Raw genomic sequence first — 19,693 nt, 5'->3', positions numbered from 1 at the left:
AGAGTTATGCGAAATCTCTCACAGTGACTTGATTATAGACTAGTTCAGTAGAGCGAACTTGTACAACGTGCCACGAGTCACTGTTTCAACCTTTGGATCTAAAAAATGCATAAAAGAAACTATAGTCCGTCATCTTTTTGTACCTTTTTATGAAATTTCAATCCGATCCCCAGAGAGAAAGTTATGACGATTTTCCCCATGTCACCTGTTTGGAATGTAATTCGAGCGTCTGCAAAAAGACCAACTTCCTCAGATCATATCTCTGCAAATATACTGCGAAACGCTCTGAAATTTGGACCCAAAGTTTAGCACGATTTCTTCTCAAATGGGTTTTTTTTTGTGACTTCTGAAACATCACAGAAAAAAAGTTATAGCGAAAATGCCATAATGACCTATTTGGAGCAACGAAACCCTAGAATCCAAAGCTTTGATACCAAATGTTATGAAACCAGCTCAAGAAAAGATAGAAAGGATAGATCAAGTCCTTAGAATTAAGCCTCTTCAAGGGGGAAACATCCTTTATATTACATCAATGAACAATTCTTGAATGCTTCAAATGACAAAACCTCCTTTCTATATATAGAAGTATAAGGAGTCACAATATAATCCAACCGACCTAACAATAATAATATAAAGCCACAAAAATAACAATAGAGGGATTCTATGGGGCACAGTAATAACAATATGGGGGCAATAGGGGCACAACAATATTAATAAGGGGTAGAACTACAATAGTAATGGGGTAATCACTAGTATTATAGGGACCCAACAACATTTCACAATGATTGCTTCCCCCCCATGATAACTGAAACTCACATCAATTAATAATAGTTTCAAATGATTTAGGAACACATTTCATAAAGATTTCTTCCCCCCCGTGATAACTAAAACTCACATCAATTAATAACAGTTTCAAATGTCAATTATTAATTGAATATGTAAGTAATTGTGTGGAGATGGTTGTGCATGTGCGGAGGCTGTGAAAAGGACAAATGCATGTGTGGAATAAAGGATTTGTAGATTATTTGTGGAATGATGCAAGTGCAGTGGCATGATTTAAGTGTAATGTGTTTTCAACTATTTTGGAGTTAGTGAATTTATAATTTGATATTGATAGATTGTGTGGAGTATGGATGTATACACAATGAAACTTGAGAGGATGATTAACACTTTGGCATAAGAAAAATGCTCATTTTATTATTACTATATTTTTCATAGTGAGCTTTGTAATATGTGCGTGGGTGACCTATATTTCTATATAGGAAAACACTAATTTAAGAAATAGAAACAAGATAGCTTAATAAATGTTTGAGGATGCACAAAACTCTCAACATTATTAAATTGTGACAATATCAACTTTCTATGAATATTATAAAATATCTAGCACTATATAATACTCTGCAAAACACAATTCAAGAAAATTGATTATGCATTTCCATGTTGCAACTTCATATAAGCACATCATAATGGAAATGAGTCTCAAACTGGTTGGCCAGGGAATAACCTGAGAAATTGATTCATGTAATCACTATTTGGTCTTCATCACCATTTTTCTGCACATATGCCATCATAGGCTCCACAAAAGAAAAAATAATAATAATAATTGTAGATTTGTTTAGTGTTCCCCATTTACTCTGGTTTTGCAAAATATTTGCAAACCCGTCAACTCTAGCACAGTTGAAAAGAGAAATAACACACTATCATAGCACTCACAATACCATGAACTAATAGTATAATATAAAAAAATGAAAAGTAGTTGATGATCTCATTGATTTCGTCTAACAACATTTCCTAAAAAATTGTTGGATCTTTAAACTATCATTTAGTATATTGTGATCTTGGCAGAAAAAAAGCCTTAGTCTCGAAGAGATATTGTTAAAAAGTTCTAAATTTCTTTTTCCCAGCTCGTGTTTAATGTTTTCAAACATCATATGGATATTTTCATGTAAAGCGGTGTGCAAAGCTTTTCACACACTAAAAACTCTACATAAGCAAAGCTTTGCAGAAGTCTAGAAAATATTTTTAATTAAGGTTTATTTCTTAGCATCGGCAAAGGAGGTAATTAACATATGACTATTTCTTTTACAAATTTCCACAGTAGTAATGACAGTATTGAAACTATAGATTTAAAATTTTATTTAATTGATGAAATTAATCGTATTTACCAATTAATCATTTCTTTCAAAGCATGTAAAAAAATTAAGCATCTAGGAACCCGTGGCATTGATTATTTTCTTTATTTTTTTAAACAAAGGCATTAAACTTAAAAGAAAAATATAATGCCTTAGCTTCCTGTTTCAAATATTAAACTTAGCTTCCTCTTTCAAAATGTTTTCCTTCCATTTCTTGATTCCATCTCCCCATTGGCTTCTACAACCCAGTGTAAGGGAGATGTGTGTAATGTAAGTAATGTTATGTACATAAGTTTGTCAACATTTTTGAATGTCGGATCTATTACAAGTAAAAGTAAATGTATAAATAAAAAAGATATACCATACAATTTCATATGAATATATAATAATAAATATAAATAATCATATAAATTTCACATCTATATATATCAATGTATTCTCACTTTTAATTTTATTAAAAGATGGATTAAATCTATATGGAATACCAACATAATATTTTTAGTAATAGTGAGGACATAGAGTTCGAATATATAGTGTTCCTCAGGGACGCGTCCCCCACAGTGGGGGACGCACCCCGACACTCCACCACTCTTCAGGGATGGGGAAATGTTTCCCCCATATCCCCTTTTTGGGGAAACTCAGGGAAACTCCAAGGGGACGTTTTTCTAGCAACGAAACGAGACTCCTTTGCAGGGGGGACGAGGGGACGCTAGGGAAAATTTTAAGAACCCCCCTAGATTTATATGTATAATAAATGGGTGAATCCTCATTATACATAGGAAAAATGGAAGGCGATTTTATTAATAATATAATTTGTAAATATAATTTTTTTGGTCAATCTCTCACCAAATTATATTATCTTGTAAAATCACGGTGAATTACTAGTACAAAATGGCGAATCACTAGTACAAAATGGTGAATTGCTAAGAAATACAAGGGTTGTCGCAGTATCTTGGCACCAAGAGGGTATTCAAGAGGAAATTGTAAAAGAAATTGACAACATTGTTGGTGAATTAGATGAGCTTGACTAGTTACCATCAATCTCGCCACTCTAGTGACTAAATCATACAGATCTAGAACTAATTGTTAACGTCAACTGATCTGTAATTGTTTTTTCTTGTATTGTTTCAATGATTGCAGATAATTAATCCTTTTCATACTTAACACCTTTTAGGTGGCCACCATTGATCTTCTATTTTGTATTTTTGACACATATAGCTTGACTATAGAGATGAATATTCTTGTTTTATTTGCATTTTCATATAAAAGTCATGTACTTATTTCTTCACCATGCATATTCGATGTCCTACACTTGAGGCACTCGGTATGAGGTCTATAGATGGCATAGTGATCATCAATCCTCCCTAGTTTTCTCATATACTTCTTTTGACTTCTGACAATAATATTTCAATAGCCAGTTAAATGTAGAAGTTGCTGGAAAGTTTGAAAACTCCATTACTGTGCAAATTTATTGTGAAACAAAAAGGTCAGCAAAATATTACTTATATCACTAATACTTGTGATTTTGTCAGACTTTGTACAATATTAATGATATTTTGCTAGGTAGAATGGGTTATTCTTTGACTTTGGATAGAATTTTTCCCTTCTAGTGGAATTTAAATGCCTTGTCTTAGGAAAAATCATACCTCTTGTTGGCACCCTATTTTTCCTCTATCTTTCTGTCACTCAAAATATCAAAGCCTTCTAGATAGGTTTCTTCATTGTAGCCTACACTACTAGAGATTCCTTTCAAACTTTCACTATTACATGAGCTCAATCATTTCGTTGCACATACTTATCTCTGGAATAGGCTCTCTTTGAGGTTCTCCAAGCTCATGGCTCTAAAGTCCATTTCAATTTTTTTCTTGAAACTTTAAGAAAATTTAAACTGACCTTTCATTAATGTCCTTTCTTGCAACAATCTTTGATGCATTTTTTAAACTATCAATATATAATATTTTAACTCGAGAAATCTTCCATCTCTGTCAATCTTGATCATTATGTCTTCCATGGACATCAAAAATTTGAAATTTTGGTGCCCATTGTTATGCAAATCCGACAAAGAATTATTGTTGGTGTTCTTACGAAAGCCTTGTTACTCAATCAATCTCATAATAGATTATCCTAGATGGGATATGAAATTCCAGTTTCTCCATATTAGTCCAATGAGGTTGGAAACACTCTCAAACACCCAAAAAAAAATAATGGTAATGTTAGAAAAGTGACATTCTTTGGACATTCTCCAAACAGTCATAAATGAGACTATTTGGATATAAAAAGTACAAATAAATGAAAATGTCTCATTTATGACTGTTCGGAGAATGTCCGAAGAATGTGACTTTTATTGTAAGAATTTGATATTGCCCTTAATTTCCAAGGTCACAAACTCCTCAAATTTCTATCCCATACATTTGTTTTGTCTTAAAGGGTTTTTGAACAAAAAAAATGGGGGTCATGGCACCTAGGCATCCCCTCCTAGAGTTGGTTGGGAGATGGGGAGGGGCTGCCTAGATACACCCCTTTTAGGGAAATGTGTCCCCCACATTCGGAAATCTTTCCCTTGGTCCCACACGTATCATGAGATACATGGGGGGCATGTCCCCGTGGAACATTGGGGATAATATGCAACCACAAAAAATCCAAGGTCGTTAAAATGTCGAAGACGACATCTTTATAGATAGAAAAACATGCATTCCCAAATTTTTTATAAAATTAAAAAATATACATAACCCATCCAATTTTTTAAACTAATAGTCTTTCTTCATTGAAAATCAAGTTTAAATATAGCATACCACATACCAATGTGACATATATGATCTTATCATCTTGATTCCCTCACTAATCTTAGGAGAATTGTTAGTGTAAAATAAAATCAACACACAACTTTTTAACACAAAAGAACAAATGAAGCAACATGATAGCAATTAGAGACATTTGAAATCATAAATTAAAAGTATAAGCTCATGGCCTCAATATATTTATGTAATTGCATGTCCATCTTCATTGCTGACATGAGTATATTCAGGTTGGCTTCAAGAGAATTTCTCAAATCCTCTATCAAAGGATCATCTATGTTAGAGAATGAAGCATTAGGATCCCCTTTGTTTTCTATCATGAAATTCACATTGAATGAACTATCTGTGTCCTTTTCCACATCATCAATGTAACCATATGTCAAAGATGATTTATCGTTTTGCTTCCAATCATTGAACATGACAATAGAGTTATGTTTAGTGCACATGATATTCTCACCAGATTCATTTGAACGGTTATATAATTTTCTCTTTGTATTTGTAGCATGCATATGTGAGTTTCTTAGAAGTCTCTTTGCATTAATCTTCCTATTGTTAGATGGAAGGGTATTCTTATTCTCAATATATTTTCCACACATAGGACATTGAAATTGTAGCCAGTTGGTTTTCCCATATGGGTTTCTAGGTTCAAAATATACCGTCTATGATATATTTGAGTATATTCAAGTTGGGTTCAAGAGAATTTCTCAAATATGCTATCAAAATATCATCTGTGTCAAAGAATGAAGCCTTAGGATCCCCTTTGCTTTCTACCATAAAATTCATGTTAACAAAACTATCTATGTCATTTTCCATATCATCACTGTAAACATATGTCAAAGATGATTTATCATTTTTCTTCCAATCATCAAATAGGATAGTAGAGTTATGTTTAGGGCACATGACATTCTCACCATATTCATTTGAATGGTTATCTAATTTTCTCTTTCTATTTTTATCATGCATATGTGAGTTGCTTAGAAACTGCTTTGCCTTAATCTTCCTATTGTTAGATGGAAGGGAATTGTTATTATCAATATATTTTCCACGCATAGGAAATTGAAATTGCAACGTATGCAAGGACATAAGAGATCTATGAATAAATTCCAATAGGAAAGAAATATGTTGAGCCATGCAAATTTTCAACTTCAATGTCTTCAAAATTTTATAGTCCCTTGCTGTGAAGTTGGTGAATGGAGAACGTAAATATACTCCTTAAAACAGCTAAAAAAATTCTTCTAGCAACTAATTGATGTGAATTCATTAAAGTGGCAGCACATGGGATCTCCACCAGCCCAGAAAAGGTAGGTCATTTCAATCTCAAAACCTTTGCCATCTTTTTCTTCCCCCCTGCAATGCTACAAGGGAGCTCTAGTTACCAATTCACATTGTTACTCTGCAAGCAACGTCAAGGGCGTAATATTATGAATGGCATTGTACTATATTGAATAGTTCTACTAGATGTATTAATACACTACATTTGAACACCTTGAAAGGATAGAAAATGGATTGATATTTATAATGGCCAAAGTTTCCAACCTAAGACAGTGGATGTTGCATGCTTTATGTGCATTAGTGACTTCCAAGCACTAATGAAAGTTGGGAATAAGCAAGGTTCACCTCAAATAATAGTCAATCCAAAGCTACACTTTCTCCCTTTCCTCTATGCTTCAAGTGGTAAATTCAAGGTGTTTTAACAATTATTTTTGCTTCTATCTATTTTTGCTAATTTCTTCAGTACTTTTCCTGATGTATTTTCTATAAATTATCAAAGCCTCAAAAGAAAACAAGCTCCGAAAAGTACTAATTCCTTATTGATAACAACATCTTTCTTTAAAGGTGACTAATGTCCTTATCATATCAATTAAACAAGCAAGTAGATTGTTGAATTTAACTAATGTTGAAATTAAATTTTAGACCATAAATTCGATCACCCACTAGCTAGAAATTAAATATAAGAAGCGTAAAAATTAATTTCATATACATATAAGTAATCACTCCTTCAAATCCAAGAAAGTGGGATTTAGCACTTGCTCAGGCTGAATTTGCTTATAACGATACTCCTAATCGGAGTACCAGAATGATCCCATTTCAGATTGCTTTTGGAATGCATTCTAGAGGAGTATACGAGCTTAGATATTTGGGAAAGCAAGAGATGAGTGCAAAGGTTGAAGACTTTGCAGAACACATGTAGAAATTGGAGGAAGATGTCTAGTAGAGATTACAGGAAACCAACAAGAAGTATTAAAAAAGGGTTGATATGAAGAGGATAGAAAAGGACTTTCAAGTGGGTGATTTAGTTATAATTTACCTTAGGAAGGAAAGGTTTCCTGTCGGGATCTATAAAAACCTAAAATTGAAAAAGACAAGACCATGCAGAATTATGTGGAAGTTTTCTGCCAATGCCTCTGAGATTGAGCTATCAGAAGAAATTGGGATATCTCCTATCTTTAATGTTGCAGACTTGTATCCATATAGTGAACCAGAAGTAGAATCACAAGATGAAGTGACAGAAGAGGAAGTTCAAACTTTGGATTGGAAGGAACAAATGTCAAAGACAACCAGAAAAGAGGTAGAAGCAGTCTTGGAGAAGAGGGTGACAAAGAAGACATGAGGACAGACTTATTATCAATATTTAGTTAAATGGAAAGGGTGGCCAATTGAAGATGCTAGTTGGATGACAGCAGAAGAGTTGAAAAAATATCAAATAGATCCTAAATATGGAACATTTTTCTCTTCCTCGAGAGTTTGATGCAGGAGCATCTAGACCTAGCCAACAATGTGATTGTGTGTTCACATGTTGTGGCTAACAAGGGTTTGGAGGAAATTGATTATTAAATTTGTCACTAATTACAACTTATGTAAGTAGTTAGTTTGTTGTCAAATTCTGAGTAGAAATAGGAATGAGTGGTAAGTTGATCCCCCCTGTGAGAAGATCAAGCCAAGTAGTTAGATCATTGATTCATGATAGGACTATGTGAAAAAAATATATACCTCCTTCATTTGTGGAAGGAAGTTGTTAGTTAGGTTGATATATTTCTGGGTTGTAATCTCTAGAAAGAACGGTGGAGAGATGGAGAGGTGAAGAAGCTAAGAGCGGATGGAGCCATCGAGGGCTAGCAGATGAGACTCTGTTTTAGAATAAAAACATTGGTTTTTGTGAATTTTGTTTAATCATTGAGAATCAAAATTGGCTATGTTTCTGTGTGTTTATCCTCCTCCCCTGTAACAAATGCTTTGTTTAATATGGTGGCAGAGTAGTCTTTTGTTTAATTTATTGACTACATTTTGTGTTGGAAAGAGTGATCCTTTAATCATTCAACACCTACCCTATTTAAAAACTACGTAAATCCCAGACACTGGCTCAGTAACAAAAATTTGGGATCATTGATTTTGCAGAGTTAAAATTGGGCATCGCACTAATAAAAGGATAATCTTCATGTTCTTATCACAGATATTATAGATTGTGCCTCAGTGATGCAGTGCACGAGAAGAACCTAGCAGAAATCCTAGGAAAACTATGATAAATTGTATTCCTGGGCAGTCATTGTGTTTTCTCATCAGGAGGATGTTTTTTAGCTGTGAATGGCATTTTTTTTCCTGGGAATAGTTCTTTTGTTGTGGCATTGCATATTTATATTTAACGCTATGTTTTTTTAGTGATAGGGAGTAGAAGCTCTATGAGTTTAAGGTTTTTCTAATTGAGCTGTAATTTAAAATCTATCTTTTTTATCAAGCCCTTGCATCGTTAAGACAAATCCACTAGGTATCTACTCATGGCTATGATCTTGATTTGACATGGATCCACTCTATATTCTTTTGTGGCCATGATTTTTCATTATGCATACTTCATGGCTCTGCAATGTACCTGATTTGGCATCCATGCTTGTTTCCCACCTAAGCATGAGTATGCCTGCTTCGGAGAGGAGAGCCATCTCATATTTTGGTTTTTCTTGCAGCCTGTAGGTAACTTTATAATACTTGGTTTATTGGGCTCCCTGTCAAATTCGTCTAACCTTTATAATGTGTTTTAGCGATCATCTCCTCTTCTTCCCCCACACATTAGGGAGCATCTATTATATATAAATTTTTTCAACCTTGACCAGTGAGTTGAGATAGGCCCCATTACTACCTTGTTTCAGCCATTTGCAAGTCTCTTTGGACATATTTTTTTGACCTTTTTCCTTGTGCCCGAAACTTGCAAAAGTGCAATTCACAGGAAGCTCGCAGGTTGTTGATTAACAATTTGCAAGTGCACCCAAAATGGCTCAAAAATGAAGGAAGAACAAAATGTTTGGGCCCTGAGCAGAGATCATAGAATCCATACACCTGTATAGCCTATATCTCAAGCCCCAACTATTCAAATTACTTCTGAAGCATATAAAACGAAGGTTCAGATTTGAGTAGAAGGTCCCTTAACCTGATGTTAAAAGCATGGAAAATGCAGGAGGGGTTATCTACTGCCCCAGGGAGAAAAGGGTATGCACTTATGAATGGAGTCTTGGCATCATGTCAAACAACAAAGTTGAAGCATATGCTCTCTTGCAAGGACTCACTCTGGCCAAGAGTTCTCAAATCCAAAATCTCACTGTGTTAAGAGACTTTGGCCTAATCATTTAGCATATGCTTTTCAACTCTAATCCTGCAGACCCTCATTTGTCTTTCATTTTGGAAAAAATCAAGAAAAACTATAGTTGAATAGGAAAAGGTGAATTTGTATCATATCCTTCATGAGCAGAACGCCATGGCGGACTCAAAAGCCAATAGCACATCAAGGAAAAAGGGGTATATTATATGTTAATGATTGAGCTTATGATGAAACTATCCCATATTACAAATTCCTCACCAGACATCAAAACACTAGCATTAGGACATGGTGTTGAGCATGACAAACCATTCCCATGAAGCCAAAACAGGAGGGATAAGACTTGCATATCCTTATATATGCTTAAATTAACCCACATTATGTCTAATAACTACTTGACCTTAGGAATTTGGTTTTAAGGTAGGATTATGGTGTCGTCTCTTAATGTGGAATTCATTTCTCCTTTTTAGTCTCAAGGAAGGGATGCAACATTTTCTTTTGTTGAGCTTTGACACTCTAGCTCTAGTTCATCCCATACAGTGCAAACCATCGTCATGTCTTTGGCAAGGATTGTAGTCAGTTCCATCTCAAAGTTTCTATTCTTTCCAGCTCTCTATATTCAATTGAGCTTAGATTTCCCTTTTTAAAACTTGATGTTGTTTCTTGCTTAGGAAAAGAATCAAACACTGCCAAATTCAGCCTTGAACAATCAAAATTAGCTCTCAGGTCTGGATTCTCTCCCTCACTAGTTTGCATCCCTGAAATTGAAAGCTCCCTCACAGTGCTAATGGACTGTCAAGAATTAAGAGAAATGTGCCTCATTCTACAAAGGATTGAAAAGGTAGTCATTGCTTTGAATTCCCAATTCTGGTCTCTCCTTGACAACTTGAGCAAGTAGGAGTGGAGTGCCAATCTCAAACATGAATTTTTAATGAGTATGCTTCTCCTGCAGAGAAGTCAATTAGATGCTTTGTAATCAACGATTCTAGAGCTTAGTTGCCTGAAAGGAGTCAATTTGGCAAAACAGTAGGATGAAATGTCAACTAGCTCACAAAGAATCAAATTGGAGCTAGCACTGAGCAGCCACGATGAAGAACAACAGAAAATGCCTCTCCATGCATCCAGCGCAAATAAGGGAAACACAGTACCTGAAACTGTTCTCAAGCTCTGATATTTTGTTACAAAAGTGATGTTTGGTTATAACAACACACACTAATATTCTCTATTCCAGATCTATTACCGAATCACTGATCAAATGGAAGAAACTTTGACATGAGGAATCAAATGGGGGTCTAGTACTTTCCTCCAAAACTATCCCCACTTGCACATATGTTGAGGAAAAGAAACGTAAAGCCTTTGTAATGATAAGCCATGTATTTTTTAATGGATTTGAGAGTGCTTGGGTCTAGTCCCTTAACAAATAAAATTGAACTTACTCCAATTCCCGCATTCAAGACATTTCCACTATATAATGAAGTAACACTTTTCTCCCCTTGCTATAATTCCATCATCCCTCTAAGTATGTTATCATTTGCATCCTAGTATAAGGAACAATATGACTAAGAAAAACTATTTTCCACTTGTAATTTTATCATCCCTCTAGAGATGCTTCCATATGCAACCTAGAATGAGAAACTAATAGTGTTCCAAGATGGCCCCATATAGTCTCTTTAGATGCAGTCGGTATTTGTACACACAAAAACATAGACACACGATTTAGTACATCCTTGGAATTTTCTCTTTTAGAGACATGGAAAATACTATTTCTTAACTTTGTAAAATACAAGAAAGATAGGATCTGATAGACTCTACAATTAGATTGATAGAAATCATGCTCATTTATGTTCTTGATATTGAAATGGTTAACACACTAATTCTACATCACCTTGACTCAAATTTGTATTCCTTTTGGATATCCTACTAATATAAATTTAAATTTTAAATAATTATATGATTTTTGTAACTTTGAAAAAATAGTCTCTTTTCTTATGGATAATTGCAAATGACTTCTAACATTCTCCAGTGAAAGTCCCTTAAATTTCATAATCTTTATCATTTTCTTTGGAATTGCTCCTATAAAAAACTTCAAAAAACAATGTTTCGAAAATTGGAAAATTTTCACATACAGAACCTCTCATTGCTAGGTTGAGGCATATTAAGGAAGTTCATACTTACTATCTATTCCCAACCAATCCACTATAGAATCAAATTCCTGAAGAACTTGCATGGTCCAGTGAACTCGTTCACTCTTAATACAAGTAATGTCACCTGTAACATTGATACTGAAATCTGAAAAGTTCCAAAAGAGATGAAATTAAATAAGAAAGTTGAAACATGGAAAGGTTCTCACTTTACTACAATAATAATAACTTCATATGGATTTTTTCCAACAAAAAAACAATTGAATAAACTTCTTTAGTTGTCTCAACAGCAGGATCTTCTGGAATGCCAAATACGAAGTAAATTCAAGAGAAAATAAAAATGCCTATTTTACTCCAGGGAATTGAAAAATTGAGTCACATTAAGAATTTTGTACCATTCATAATCCCTGCAATTCTTACCACTTTCCAGACATATTTCAAGCTCATTGTTTTCATTTCCTTGCAAAAAATGCTCTAAAAGATCCTTCCAACAATGGTAACAGAAAAATATATATTGTTGGCTCTCCAATGCCATCATCCACACCAATGCTCATAGGTGAACCTTCAATACCCTCAACTAGTATAAATTTAGTCTCAAATGTGACATTTCTCCCATAGGACCCCATCCTCTATGTCATCCACCATATCTTGAAGCAGAACAAAGACATAAAATGAAGGCCTCCGTAAAAATACATATTTAGTCATCCATCATAACCCATAGAAACAAATTGTGATCAAAATAACCTAAAAAATCACCCAAAAGTGCACTTCGTGCAGCTATCATAGTGCACTGTAGTCCTGCACATTCAAGATGAAATTTTCTGAATACAAGATGTTGGTAATAATGATTTCATGCACTTAAGCATGCACTTTTAGTGAATTAATGAAACCAAGTCTTGACAATAAAGAAAACATCTAAATTGAAGAAAAACAATATCCTAATATATTAGTATCCTACATGAGATTTTATTGCATTATAAAGCATGAAATCTTCAGTATGTCATTCAAAATTCTCATAAATTATTAAAACCGAATCCTCGACAAAAGTTCAAAACCATAAAACAAGAGACCCAAATATCATTCTAGTGTTTATTATCATACATGAACATGTAGTTTCTTTAGAAATTAATGAAATTCATTCTTGACCAAATCATGTTGCAACTCAAAAAACATAAAACAATAGATTCCAATACCCAACATTCTAATACTTCGGTTTTTACAGAAGTAGATCATGTAAACAATCATAATACTGAAAACAATAACAATCAAAATGACCTTCAAATTAGGCTTCTAAATACAAGATCACGTTACCCCAAAAACATTGTAAAACACAAAAGCAAATGCAGCTAGGCTTCTGAATACAAGATCAAATTCTCCCAAAACAAAGGTGTAAAACATAAAAGCAAATGCAACTATGCTTTTGAATACAAGATCATGTTCCCCCAAAAAGGTGTAAAACACAAAAGCAAATGCAACATTTTGGTGCTTAAGATCGTACAAAAACTAAATATAGTTTGTTGTCACAAAACAACTAGTAAAATGACTCAAATCATTACCCTAGAGAAAGACACATAAAAAAAGTTAACAACACAAAGAACCTTCAAATTAAGCTTGATTTCGAACCCCTAATCTTCAGAAACAACAAATTTCCATGAACAATTTAGTTGCAGGGAAAAACTGTTCTACAAATTGGAGAATCTTAAATTTTCTAGTCCTAATAAAACACCAAATATAGCCTACAAAACTGTAAATTACACTACTGAAAGGAATTAATAAAACTCCCACCACCAAAAGAACCACAAAAACTACAAAACCACATATTTTAGTAGCCTCAATGGGAAAAAGGCATCAAAAACATCCTACAAAATAGGCTACTCAAAAGAAGATCAAGCTTCCTTGAAAACCAAATGAAAATTTTCCTACATCACTATGACATTTATGGGCACAAACAACCAATCAAAAACTTGCAATAACAATTATAAAAATATTGCAAGGAGAAGCTCAATGAAAAGCAAATGAAACATAAGCATTATAAGGAATTTAGAAACCAGGGCAGCAACAAAGACTCCATTCATATTTTCTCCACAGTCATGGACCCATGCTAACTGTTAACCCTCTTTTGATATGTGTCCAATTCCTCTGACATTTATTTCCTTGAACATATGAGTAAAGAAAATGTTGTCGAAGGTGGTTGTTATCTCATGTAATTGATCTCATTTAAGTCTGAGCATGATATTATGTAATTCAACACTTCCCTTCATCTAGTTTATGACAAAGCAGGCATAGTCAACATTCTAAATATGTTTGACTCTCCTTTCTAGTGCACACTAAAGCAATAACCTCAAAGTCATAAGCTCTGCATAGTTACTAGATCCTGCCTCAAGGCCTGCTTTAAATGTGACATAATGATAATCAGATACAAACAGAACTCCTTCAGCAGTGCTAAACTCTAGTGGACCCTGCCTAGCTCTGTCAAAAATACCCCAAGCTTGAATTTTGTCTAGTTCCATCTCTTTCAACTGATGAGGAGCATCTTGCTTCTAACATTAGAAATCATTGATCTGATTTGTCAGAATTAGATTTTACTTGTGAGAAAACTTGAAAGGTGAGGAATGTGTTTATTCCCCAAGCTTGAATCTTGTCTAGTCCCATCTCTTTTAATTGATGAGGAGCATCTTTCTTGATATGCATTCTAACATTTGAAACCATTGGTCTAATTTGTCAAAATTAGATCTAACTTGTGAAAAAACTTGAAAGGTGAGGAATGTGTTTATCTTCAAAGATTTGACTAATCGTAGCCATCCAAATTCCCAAATGATTAGGCATGTCAAGGCTATAAATTATTTCAATTATTTTTTTGATATACCACTGCTTGAAACTTTACTCCACTATCTCCTCTTTCCATGCATTTGAAATACCTAAGATCTACTCTAACTCTTTCCAGATTTGTGAGCACAAGGACATTTTGTTAACTAGAGTAATATATTATATTCCTCCTTTCTACACAAAATCAAATCTGTGGTCCCTGTCTACACCTCCTCTGCATGAATTCCCATCCCAATTCCTTATTTATCAATGCTGACCATAAAAAGATGAGTCTTCTTGGGGGATTTTCATTGCCAGATTTGTCTCCACCTCTAGGTTGGCTCTTGAAATTCTGTAACAAACAAAACTTTGCATCCAAGCTTTGCATCGATGCTTAAAAGATGGCTTATCAATCTTACTCTTCTTATGAGAACTCTTCTTATGTTACAAGCAAAAGAAGAAAGAAAAATATTATTTGTTTGTCCTCAGATCAACATGATGTCATTTATACCATTCTCAAGAGCTAGGGCTTCTTCTTATAACAAAAATGATTAATTCTAGGGTTTTCTAATTCATATTTTTTCTAGGGTTTATGAACCCTAAATGCTTCAATGTCCAAAGCCTTCAATACCTATCACCCTTCAAACTTTCAAATTCTACAGGTATACTAATGTGTTAGCTACAAATCCTAGAAATGTTATTGACAAGCCTTATATACACGAGATGGATTTTCATTTCATTCCTTGATCACAAAAATCTAGTCTTCATATATAAGGAAAGTATTTGAATGCTAACATATCAATTATGTTAGGATCTCTAATATATATATATATACATACCCTTTTATAATATGTCACTACCTTTCAAAGAATCATAACGTCATTAGCTTATTCTTCATGTGATTTCACCATGGCCTAGAAGACTTAGCATTATATGCAATGTAGTTGAAATAGGTCATTGGTTGCAAGGAAACTTTGAAATGAACAAAATTATATGTACTTCTTGAACCTTACCTACCCATTTTTACAAATATTTTGTCATCTGCAACATACATTTTCTTCAGTTGATATATATCATATTTCTGTAACATAGGTACCTTGGACCTTTAGTTATCAAGCTAGAGCACAAATTACATATATTTCTTTAGGGTGCTTCAAAGAGATATGTTCACAACAAACTTATACTTCTCATCATAGTAGATCAAGTTAATAATTCCTTTCAATTTTTTCCGTAAGTTGTTATATGTCTATCTTTCATATTGCCTAGGAAATGCTATGTGAGTTTCTTCAGAAGTGTTTTATTTAATCATAGTAGAAGGTACCATAGACCTTTATATTATCCATAGAGAGTAACATAAGTGTCATAGTCCCTTGCATGAGCCAAGGCTACATATCTACACATAAACAAGTGATATTTTCTTCAGAGATACAAAATTCGAACTTTAGACTTCAAATTTAGTGCTTTTATTTTGTGAGAAAAAATACTTCACATCATAAATTGAATTCCATGGATGTTATGTCATAGGAATTTTCATAATTTAGATAGTGTTCCATGAGAGAGCTTGTACATATTTAGAAAGGATAAGGCATGTGCTTGGACAATACTGAGATACAAAACTTCCACTTCACATATCAAATACAGACCTTCGATTTATGTCAAGAACTTGGTTTTATACACAGTGAGCATAGTCATGTATACTTTGGCTTTATTTCAAGAGGAGACATAATCATGTCACTATTCCAGAGAGGCTTGGATCTATTTTGCATCAATCATAGAGAGGAATTTTGGATGTCATACACCCTCTTTTTTTTAAGTCTAAAACTCATCCTCGACACTAATCTCTTATACATGCCTTAAAAATGTCTACTCAAACTTTAAAAAATTTGGATGCCTTGTTCCATAGAGAAAAATCAGATGCATTCATAACTCAAACTTTGTATCTCAGAAAACTTTTAGCATTTTGAGAATTAGTTGTTTAGACCTGTTAAATTCTTGAAATTTTCCTTGTTCTACCATAGATATTATTACTTCATGGGATTATTATTTCATAGATTGATCACTACTTCAAGGATATTGGATCTTTAAGTAGACATAGGTCACTAGATTTCACAATTTGAATGTCATAAGAGTTTCAACATGTATTATTGTTTGTTATTACTATATATGTCTTGGATTTCTCATAGATATATCACAACTTCAGACTTTTTACTTTCCATGCTCAGACTAGTTATTTTTTCACAAATTCGGATATCATTTGGATATTATATCACAAATATGAGATTTAATATATTTTTTGTTTCCATAGAGTTCAAAATTCTATAGCTTAGACACCTTCAAATCATAATAATGAAATGCTTAAAATTTACAAATTTCCATGTAAATTAAGTGCCATAGATAGCTTACATGATCCTCAGAGGTCTACCATAGAACTCGGCTGAAGTTGTAGAGGTATAAAGTCATAGGTAAGCACTATCCATAGAAACATATCACAAGGTTACATAAGGATTTTGAGTCATCGTTTTTGAGTGAGATGTGTGTCCAATCATTTCTTTGCAATTCTTTAATATAGCTTTTATAGGACTTGAACCATTGAATCTAACTTCATCGAGTATCCCTAACCCTAACCCTAAACCTAATTCACCTAGTGGATATCACCATCATGTGTGGATAACATTTCTTCAAATATAAGACCCAGTAAGGTAGACTGAATGCATGGACTCATGCACCCAACACACTTAGAAAAATGCACCATTCACAGAATAGAAATTCATGCATGTCCTCTCCTGGATGGGTAATTGTGCCTTCATAATTGAAGGCAATACATTCATACATGTTCCTCATCCATTGATCCTATTAAACTACTGCACCTCCATTATTGTATCTCTTATGGGCCCTCTACTAAACATCAACTTTCCTCTGTACAAGCTGGAATGTATTTGTTGAAGGATGATGTTGTTGCCAAAGGAAAACAAATACTGAGAAATAGGTAAAATATAAGACTACCTCCACTCTTGTATCAGATAAAAGTAAAATTGTTGTCAAATTAAGCAATATTGTTAAGCAATTTTCTCTTTGTATATTTAGCGAGCCAAAAATGAAAAAGGATAATTGTAATTTTCTTTCACCTGACAAAATAAAGAATATAGAACTGATTTCAAAGTTTTACAATTATATGGGTAATATATTATAACATATGTGGCCACATCGAGTATCTAGAAATCAGTCTACTGCCATAGACTGAAATGGAGTACAACCTTATTACAAGGCCTACGGTACTAAGTGAAACATCTAGTTTAATTACAGTAATTTTCATTGGCTTGTACCAATATTCTTCTGAAAATCAACTAAAAGAGCTTTATTACGATTTGAATTACAGATTCTTGTTAAAGGATCAAGTGGTGGCTGCAATGAACAAATCAAACTGGGTGATACCAAAACAAAATAATTTAGTATTTCCAAGACAAAATAACATTACTGATGTATCTCTAAATTCCATGAAAACAGAACAATTTGATGTATTTAAATGATGTTAGGAGATTAGTAAAGAGGATCAAATTAAGTGATGTTATGGCCATACCATTATATCTATTAACGCTTCGAGCAAAGAGACTCAGCAACAGCAAGAACATCAAGTGCCCTCCAAGAATTTTTCATCCAAGACAATGTAGTCCTTGTGATTTGTAGAGGTTCTTCTCTCTCTAACATCAGGCTCTTCAAACCAACTCTACACAAGGTCATTACAAATGTAAAAAATCAGCAAGACACAAATTTGGTAGTAGATATGACCAAAATAAGATCTAGTGCAAACAATTTTCACAATCCTGCTTTTGAAACCAACATTATAATCTCCTTAGCATTATGATCAGCTTTCATTGTTCTTCCCAGGTCAGTGAACTCAGATCTGCCTTGACAAAGTGTAATTGCATAAAAGGAATGTTTGTCTCATGCCAATAGGTCTCCTATGACGAATGCACAGGAACCTATTACATTGACCATTTTCTCTTTCCTTAGCTACCCAGGGCTTATTTCCCTTTCCAAATATCAATAATTATTTTCCAAGAAAATATAAAATAAGAATAATATTTTACTATATTCTAAAAGGTGAAGATGCTAAAATCATGCCACAAAATGAAAGGAAATCAAATATCTTTCCTCAAACCACCAAATATATAAATAAAACAATAATAATTAGAAAAATAAAACTATATCTATCGATCTATGTAGGAAATGAGTCAAGCCAGTAAAAAAATCTGACCAAAACAAACCAAAAATTTCAAACTTCACAAATTCCTCTAAACAAGCAGCAAACAAACTGCTGAAATTTTCTAAGATATTAGATCTAAACATCAATGCAATTGCATGTAATTGAATAAGCCCATTATTTCTTAGCGTTAGACTTCTTAGATTAGTTATTTATCATTTAATAATAGGACACTATCTATGTGAAAAGAAATAGGTCCCAGCTTCATCAAATCTGACTTCATTTCCAGTCAAAGATCAAATCCAAAGGAAAATAACTCGTTACTCTAGGATGGTGCTAAAGTTAATTACACAAAATAACATAAAATAAAGATATGATAAAAATTAGACCTGCAAGATTGTATTGGTCGAGTGTGACAGGGACACCAATAACTGAGACTATAGAGATTTATAGAATGTGGTAGTTACTAGTGTGTGTATATTGTGCGATTAGTGGTATGGTGGTGAGACCTACCAAGATGGAATGTTGGTCTCAAGAAAAGATAGTAGGGAGATCCATAAAGAATTTATGTAAAAGGAAGATGAGAAGAGTTGTCCTCAAGTTGGGGTATGTTATGGTAGTATTTGGTTGGTGATAAGTGGTAACAAAACACTTACATCAATAGGTAAAAGGCAAATTCGGGGCATGAGTTGGACTGACTCATGTTATCTCATCCCTTAATGGTCCTAAGGACACGTGGGGACCCGAACAACTTAGTACCTGAAAGACTTGAAAGCATGGCTGAAAAATGACCAACAAGACTATACAAAAGAATGTCAGTCTCATGTCAATAGGTCTCCTACAATGAATGTGCAAAAACCTAGTACAAAAACCATTTTAATCTTCGCTTAGACACCCATGGCCCATTTCCCTTTCCAAATATCAATAATTGTTTTCCGAAAAAATATAAAATAACCATAGTAGTCTACAAAGTCACACCACAAAGTGAAAGGAAATAAAAACAACTTTCTTCAAAAAACAAAATATATAAAGAAAAC

Source organism: Pinus tabuliformis, chromosome 9 (genome assembly GCF_031772625.1).
Source record: "Pinus tabuliformis cultivar Carrire ecotype Pingquan chromosome 9, CPIR1, whole genome shotgun sequence".
Lineage (NCBI taxonomy): Eukaryota > Viridiplantae > Streptophyta > Pinopsida > Pinales > Pinaceae > Pinus > Pinus tabuliformis.
Note: the sequence above shows the minus strand (reverse complement) of the source record.